We start from the raw sequence: 8974 nt of genomic DNA on the forward strand, positions 1-8974 counted from the left end.
TAAAGAAGCTAAGCTCTTGTAGAAGTTAAGTGATTGCTCAAATTTTATAGCCAGTACACTTTGAAGTTGAGAAGGAAACCAGATGTTCAGACTCACAGAGCATTTCACATCCCAAATTAACAAAGAGGAAGAGAGTAGAATCCAGTCCTTCCACTTTGTACTTTGGTAAACGTTTAGTAGAAGGACCTAAAGGAGTTCTCATGAGTCATGGAAAGATGCATGAAGTTTAGTGGGTGGAGAGAAAGGAGCCTGTGCCATTAATTTGAATGACTAAGCTTAGCTTAGATCTCTGTGGGCATAAGACAGCTAGATTATATGGTGGTTACAAAATAGCAGTATAACAGTAATTTGTTAGAGACTAAATCTCTAATAAACAATCAGTGCAGACAAATTAGGAAGACCATTTTATCTGAAGAATGTCCAGTTGTTTTTTTTACTTACTGATAAAACAGAATAAACAAAGGGGAAAAATTTTCAAACAATGCAAGGGTGTGGAGATCAGCCTGCTCATTTGTTAGTTGGTTTACTGGGTAGGAATATTTTGCCTTTGACAAACAAGAATCAATTAATTCTAAGCATTTGTTTATTGATGAGTTGGACTAGAATGATTACCACCCCCCTCTTTCTCTCCCTCCATTTTTCCCCAGTAAACACCCTTAAATGCAGACCTGGTTATTCCGGGGAAAGGATTCCCGTCTGCAAGCCATCAGACCCTAGGGCTCTCCGGTAATTAATGTATTTGCTTTCATGCTACATTGTGCTTCTTCTGAATTCATAACAATAGCAATTCCTGTCACTACCATGAAAGCTGACCAAATGCTGTCAAGGAAATGACAAGTTAAAGTGGAAAATGACAGAAAAGTAGAAAAAGACACACAACTCAATCTAAGCTTAGTGCTTATGGAGCTGCCTCCACACAATAAAATCCAAGACCCAGCGCGGCTGACATATCACCTGTCCTTTGATGGTGTCAGCATGACATAACTCTTAGGAGCAGACTTTGTTGGCTAGTATTACCTTCTGTGACTCACTGAGGCACTGAGAATATCAGAGTAAAATGTGGTGTTCTATGTGTGTGTCTTGTTTTATTTGTTAAAAGCTTGCATCATGAAAACATCCACTTTTGTTATCCTCTCTCTCTCTCTCTCTCTCTCTCTCTCTCTCTCTCTCTCTCTCTCTCTCTGTGTGTGTTGATGAATGCATGTGCATGTGTGCATGAGGGTGCACACATGGGTAGAGGCCAGGTTGATGTGGGGTATCTTGCTCTCTTGCTCTCTACTGAACTTGGAATTCACTGATCAGTCAGATTCACTGGTCAGCAAGCTCTGGGGATCTCTCTTTAACCCTCTCTCTCAGCTCTGGGGTGGCAGGCAAATGCCACCATGCTTGGCTTCCATATGGGTTCTCAGAATCCAGATTTTGTCTTTCGTGCTTGCATAGCAAATACTTTACTTATTCACTGAGCCTTCTCTCTGGCCTCGGAAATATTCATTTCTTCCTTTAAAGTAATTTTATTTTATGCATATGAATGTTTTCCCTACCCGTATGTCTGTGTACCATGTGTGTTCCTGCAGAGGTCAAAAAAGGCAGTTGCATTCCTTGGAACTAGAGTTAAGGATGGTTGTGAGCCACCAATTTGTGCTGTAAATAAGGCTTAGGTCCTCGCCAAGAGCAAGTGCCCTTAACCACAGAGCCATCTCTGTAGCCCCAAATATTCATTTCTTGAGAAAGGGTTGGCTAGCTGAGTGTATGGCCAGTAAGCATATAAATATCCCTGAATTCAGCATATTCTCTTTGAGTGTCCCTGTGCCAGGCTGTAAGATTTCAAGCACCCTTGCCACCATGTTTTTGTGCCAGGATGAGACCACTTTCAATTACACTATTGACTAATTGGATGATTGGATGCTCTATAGGCCAGCTACAGAACTAAATTATCAATTCTTTGTTCCTTCAATATAAAGTCAGAGAATTCCATTAATTAACAAACACGGAATACTGAGCTCTTTTCAGCTCAGGGTAACAGCATTTCTGCTTTTTGAAAACCTAGGCCCATCCACAGAACAAACAATTTGTGCTATGCAAATAATTGACTTTCAACTGAAGATGCTGATTATTGAAACTAAGATGATTTACTAGGTCAGGGTCATCTGCCTCTCAGAATATAATCTCTCCTTTAGTAATGCAGTTTCATGTAAGGAAGGCCTGAGAATGGCACGCTTGGCTGCCACCCAAGAGTGTCTGATCTGCCTCCCTGGCAGTGCGTCTTGCAAGTCACCACCCATCTCCCTGTCATGCTGAAATGGCTGAGAAGGAAAATGCCTTGCCAGGAGTCTGATTCCTTTTAGGCCTTCTCATTTTGATTTCTTAGGGGCTCTGCTGATAAACAGAGCAGCATAAGGACTTCCCCAAGTCTTCAAGATGAACAACAGCTGCAACAAATACAACCAAGAGTTAAACTCGGGAGGAGTAGGGTGTTGGGTAGATCTTTGAGAAGCGTTGAGGGGAAGAGTGTGGGGAGGGAGGTAAATATGATCAAGTACGTGGCATTCATATGTGAAATTCTCAAAGAATTAGTATCCTATGTTTTTAAAGAAAGAACTCATCTGCTGGTGGAATTTCATTTGCAGGGTTATCTTGTCCAGTATCTGAGCCCTGTGTTGGCCTAATGTTAAAAGAGGAGAATGGCTAAGAAACAAATGTGCAACAAGCCATGGCTGCATATGAAAGTACTCCTACTTGAGGCATGAATAGCATCAAACAAGGTACAGGGATAGACTCCAGGCTTGGGAGTCCACACTACAAATGCTCCTATTTAAGGCCAGAATACTTAATGCAGAGCAGCCTCAAGAATTCAGTTGAGGTAATAGATTTGTACCTTTCTTTTGGCTTAATCAATGCATGAGATAGGGTTATTTTTGTTCACACTCACTTATGAGATGGGTTGGCACTCACTTCATTAGTAATAAGACATTTCTTTTAAATTAATCCCTCTCACCGTCTGCACTGAGGAAAACCCATAACACACTTTTTAAATTTCTGCATCTCTAACATCACAGCAGTTCTCTTTTGAGACACTAAGAACCTTTAGTTAATGACTTTTTTTTTTTCTGAGAGGGAAATATTCAGGTTCAAATAAACTAAGCTATAAACGGTGCACGGTTTCTATTAATAGACCCTAACCAATGAGAAATTTTAACAATCAAAAATTTAAATTCAACATGAAAATGAAAATACAGACAAAATGTATTCTTATCAAAGATTTAAAATACATGCAGAAGCCATTCCAGCTGGACTGCCTTGTTTGGGCATAGGCTATATCATATCTGTAAGTAATGATCAACAATTGTGTTCAACCACACTCCTTAAAAGTACTCTCATCCAGCTGTCTTCAGTCCTCCCACCTGTCTGGGGCAGCTGTGCAATCCCATGTGTGTTTTACAGATGAGAAGGGAGTCTAGGTGGGGTGTGTAATGGCACCAACTGGCACACATACTCCTGGTTCAAGCCATCTATTTCTCCCCTGCTTATCACAGTGTGATTACTAAGATAAGAGAGACGCTCATTACTATGTGTATTTGAACTCTGGACAAGAGTAAGGTTACCTCTAGATTGGAAGCCAGGAAACCAAACCAAACCAAACCAAACCAAACCAAACCAAACCAAACCAAGCCACCACCTCATGTATAGAGTTTATAGGAAGCAGATTCCTGAGGCTGCCAGCTCCTCAAAGCTGATACAGAGCTCCTGGCTGGCTGGACTACCCTGCCCATCTGTGGGCACAAGTATTCTTTTCTCCTTTCTGGGAAGAAGCTTCAAAGGGGTCTTTTTTTTTTTAAAGATTTATTTATTTATTATATGTAAGTACATTGTAGCTGTCTTCAGACACTCCAGAAGAGGGAGTCAGATCTTGTTACGGATGGTTGTGAGCCACCATGTGGCTGCTGGGATTTGAACTCTGAACCTTCAGAAGAGCAGTCGGGTGCTCTTACCCACTGAGCCATCTCACCAGCCCCCAAAGGAGTCTTGAATCCTTAATTTGTCTCAATGCCTAGTTCTTTGTTGCTGTGAGATTTTTTTTTTAGCACTTTCTAAAGTGGTGTTGTCTAACAAATCTTCTGACAAGATAATCACTTGTCACCTATGGTTATTGAGCACTCAAAATATGAGATACTGACTTACTTCTAAACATTTTAGTTACAGTTTGATTTTAAGTGGGTCTATGTAGCTCTTGACTACCGTACTGGACAGAGAGGTACTATATGGTTTAAGATTATGGCTCATAGGGCCCAGAACACCCCATCAGTAGCATCTTTAGGCTTGTGGGGCTATTTAATGTGAACTTAATATGAGTTATGCCTTAACTGGGCATTAAGGAGGGAGGGGCTGAAGCAAATTGTTGGCAATAACAACAAGAAGACATCTGGGGATCTCTGAGGAAGTACTAACAAATGGAAGACGGAAGATCCATTTGCGTTTCAGTGCCATTTGGATTGAATTTGAATTTCTAAACTAAGATTCGGAGCAAGACAGCACCATCAATTCAGTGTAAAAATGTCTACTCACCAGGGCTACAGGAATCCAAAGAATGAAGATGAGATTTTACTACAGGCTGTTAAAAGAAGCATAGAGAAGTGAATGAGCTGTCAGAGTCTGCTAGGATGGCTGACCATCTCAGGACAGTCTCTGATGAAGCTCTGTACTTGAGAGAATTGGGGAGACCCCAAGAAATGATAGATGAAAGGACTTAGCATCATGACTAACCTGTGGAGAGCATTTTATAAACGCTGGCACTATTTAGTGATTTGTATTTCTTCCTAGATTATTTTAGAGCCTTCCATCTGAAGCATGGAGAACTGCTTAGCATCATCAGTTTGAGGGAAATTGTGTCGTTGGACTGAGTCAGAGAAAGTATAGGTACCAAGGGAATGGTGGAGACAGCCACACCATCATCCCTGTTTGTGAACTGCTTCATGGGAAACATCCCTGAAGATTGGTTATGTGTTTCAGGGACACTGAGGAAGACGGTACTGGAGTGGAACCAGAAGAGGAAAAAGATGGGGGAAATAGCTAAGGGGACTGACTATCTGCATGTTAGACATTTGTGCTTTATCATGATTATCTGTGAAAGGTGACCAAAAAGGCACTGTGGGTAAATAGTTCAGGCCCTGTGGGTGAGTGAGAAGGGTGCTGGCTCTGGAAAGTATTTGTAGGATTAAGATACTAACTTCAATTAAGTGACTGGGAAGAATGGGAGTCCTGAGTTCCCACAGTTTGCTTTCTGTAAAACAACGTTGCCAAACACATGTTCACCACCATTACAACAGCACGAATCTAAAATGAAGGCATATCTGGGTTTCCAGGCTCACTGTTTCACTCTTCCCATTCTTGTCCTTCCAGGAAAGCCTGCTGGTTTAGCTTCCAACCTGTTTCTGTAAAACTGGCGCTCAAGTTGTGTGAACAGTTGTGGCAAGCACAAGACAGTTGGCAGGGTGGGGGTGAGTGACAGTGGGTGGGTGAGCAGATTAAAGAAGAAATGACTAGAGAGATAACGGAGTGTGTGAAGGAGAATGCAGCCCTCCTTTTGTCGATTACTATATCCCTGCTTCTCATCACAGCTGTTGAAAGTTACATTCATGAGCAAGATCATATAAGTGACTTGGACATGGGAGCTGAGCAGTATACAGTGTGAACGCAAACTCTGAGTCAAGATCCCCAACTGTAGATTTTCCATCTGTGTTATATATGGTTAACCATTGTTGTGAGGTTTAAACTAGATGGCATTGTCTAGCAGAGTATAGATGCTCAGTAAATAGTCTCTCCCCGCCCCCATTCCCATTGCCCCACCCCATTCTTCATCCTACCCATGGAACACTAAAGAAATAAACCTAGAGTGTATTAAAATTTGTGTTGGAGGATGAGAAAAATACGCGGTGGTGACAGAAGCATACAGAGGAGAGTCATAACCCAAAGCAAGCATGAATCCATCTCCCTTTTAATTAATCCACTTATGTTTCTGTAGCCTTAGAGTTCTCTGGTTCCTAAAAGCTACAGAAATGTTTATCAGGACAGCATCCCTAACTGCTTTTTCAACACTTTATGAACCGGAAGACTTGGAACAGGCAGAACGAGGGCATCATCCAGAGTTATCAAGCCACATCCTGGAATGACAGGGCCCCCTTGTTTTTCTACCCAGACATGCTGGGAACCTCCAACGAAAGTCTGGGGAAGCAGAGAACTGGGAAAGCAAAGGATACTCTCTTGTTTTCTTGATAAACATGAGACAATGCCCTTTAGGTGTTAGATCTCAACTGCAGGGAAAGCTGACCAGCCAGTGGATCCCACCAGTCCCCAGGTATTTACCGCGCAGCAGACAACTTTCAGCACCCAGGACAGCGACACAACATCCCAACTCTAGCCAGCTCTTCAACCTGTCCCCAGCTCTCTCTGGGACTCCGGAGAGGCAGATTATCCCTGAAACCCTTGGTTACTCTGGCCAGTTACTGCCTCTGCCACGCAGGCGAACATCCTTTGAGCCTCTCAATGAACCGAGTTTCGCACACGTAGCGGAATCACTATCAAGAAGAGACGACAGCCTGTGCTGCTTCCACCTTCCCTCATCTTTCTTCTGTCAGTCATTTGACAGCTTCTACCTTACAGTTTGATCATGATGTAAAATGCACACTTGGCGGGGGAGGAGGGGTGACTCAGTGGAAACAGAAGGCTCGGGGCCACGCCACCCTACTCTGGCCCTCAGAATTTGTGGGAAACTGAGATGTGTTTTGGGGCTGGGAAAAAGGCCCCAAAGAGGCGAAGCAGTGCGTGCGAGAGCCTTCTCGAGAGCCGCGGGCTCGGGGCAGGAACCTGCCCAGATAGCTCTCCCGTCACATCCTCCTCACTGCACGGTCTCCCGCTTGGCCGGGGACAGATGGTCCTCGTGGCGCACCAGCCTAGTCGGGGCGCAGGGCTTCACTGGAGTCCCTTTGAAGAGTTTTGCTCTGGTAAAAGGACAGATTCATATCCCCGCCTTCCTCTGGGACTGCGGCCCGGAAAACACCTCTCCTTTTCCCAAGGGCTCAATCCCAGGCCAAGAGCCCAGTTGCCCCGGTCAGGTGCGTGGATAGGCTTGGAGGACAGGATGGGCCCCGCGACTGCGGAGACCCGGGAGGCCCACACTGTCATTCCCAGCATCTTAGCCTCTCGCTCCCGCCGCGGCGGAGGTTGCGCCAGCCCGCGCTCCGCCTGCCCGCTCCCGCGAGTCCCCTCATCGCGGATGCTACAGGGGGACCCATTCCCAGCGGGAGCCCGCGCGACCCTGACCTCGCTCCTTGGTTTTTCCAGAGATCCCCTTCCAGTAGGTCGCCCTCAACCTCCGCGCCATGTTCCCGCTTCCTCCCTGCGGGTGTCTGGGGCTCCCTGGTTCATCTTAGTCTCCCGGGGTCCAGCTGGGAAGCCCGGGGCCGCGCTGGGGGCACAGACTGTGGTGAAGGGGGCATCCACTCACCAGAGGGGTTGGAGGTGATGGCCTGGACTGGATGCTAATGTCCGGCGGTCTGCACTTACAGCTGAGATGGGGGCGGTGGTAGTGATAAAGGAAGGCAGGAGGCAGCGGACGCTGCTGAATCGCTCTTCAATTATTCAGATTGAAACCCCTCCGCACCCCTCCCGCGCCTGCCAGTCTGCTCTCCAGCTTGCCTATCTCCGCCTCCTTGTAATCACGTGGCTAACCCAGCCCTTTCCATTACCGAGTCCTAGCACCACTCCCGCTGCCACCCCCCCCCCCCCCCCCCCCCCCCGGGTCTGTCACTCACTACACCTCACCCGCCTTCCAGGTGCGGCCTCCAGCCTCCGGTACTTTCTGGCGCTTGGAGCAGAGGAGCCCGGGCAGTTCTATGCCCTGGGAAGGCAGGGTGGGGTAGGACTCTGCAGTGTCGCTGTAATGTTTGGGCTGGCTTCTGCCAACAGCTCCACCTCTCCTGGATTCAGCTACCCAGCCAGGCCTGCTTCCTGCTCGCTGGAAGCTCCCCCCCAACACCTCCTTGAGGAGGTCTTGGTACTCTTAACTTTTCCCCCTCCACCTCACTGTCACTGAAAACAAGGGATGAGGAGGTTAGTCTCTCTCTCAGCTCTCAAAGAAGACAAGACCAAAAGCTCAAATAGATCAAGCTTAGTTTAGAGTCCACAACATTTCATGGATTTGAGGTTTCTGAAGATCTACAAGGATTTTCAATCTATGACCTTGTAGCATTTAACGTCTTGCTTTTTCTTCCTTTGTTTGTGAGATGAACATCTCCTAGGACTGTAGAGAGAGTTGACATGCTCTTGAAGTTGCCTAACTCAGTGCTAGATACACGCAGAGATCAGTAAGTGAGGGTCTTTCTCCTGCCTCTATTAAAATAATAATACATTTCTGAAAGCAAGAAGCATGTTATGTATGTGTTAGTGGAATGGAGATATATTTTAGAACAGGGAAGGAGTCTTCCATGAGGTCAGGTTAGAGAGTTATTCAGGCTAAGTGGACAGAGGAGAGACATACAGCTTCTATTTTACACTGGTTCCTTAAAGGTGACTGTCCTAGAAACGTCTCTATCTTAAAATGCTTTAGACTAGCTAGGTGTGGTGACATGCACATTTAATCCCAGCATTTGGGAGATAGAGGCAGAAGGATTTCTGCGAATTCAAAGCCAGCTTTACCTACATAGCAGGTTCCAGACCAGCTAGGGCTACATTGCAAGATCCATCACAAACAAACAAGATAGAGACTAGATATTGCTCATCTGACCTCATTAAGTGAATCAGTTATTTAACATACATTGAGTAGACTGGTTTAAAGCAAGGTACCTTCATAAATTCTTAGACCCTTGCCAAAGCCCTTAAATATATGGGAGCTGATGCCATGTAAACCTCTTCTATGAGAAATAAAAGTTACTAAGCTTGTTGTGTTCAGGGAGATTACTGGCTGGCTGCTGTCTTTTCA

General features: G+C 45.3%; 1 protein-coding gene across 2 annotated transcripts in view; it reads right to left on the minus strand.

The window, feature by feature from the left end:
• Nucleotides 1-7889, minus strand: part of Slc7a14 (solute carrier family 7 member 14) — a 102528-nt gene extending 94639 nt beyond the window's left edge. The window contains exon 1 of one of the 2 annotated variants that reach the window (XM_029474776.1): nt 7819-7889. The gene's annotated coding sequence lies outside the window, so the exon portion shown is untranslated. Of the gene's footprint in view, nt 1-7501; nt 7667-7818 lie in introns of those variants that run through there. The other variant, XM_021158661.2, reaches the window with a different exon arrangement.
• Between the last annotated feature and the right edge of the window lie 1085 nt (nt 7890-8974).

This window comes from Mus caroli, chromosome 3 (genome assembly GCF_900094665.2).
Source record: "Mus caroli chromosome 3, CAROLI_EIJ_v1.1, whole genome shotgun sequence".
Classification (NCBI taxonomy): domain Eukaryota; kingdom Metazoa; phylum Chordata; class Mammalia; order Rodentia; family Muridae; genus Mus; species Mus caroli.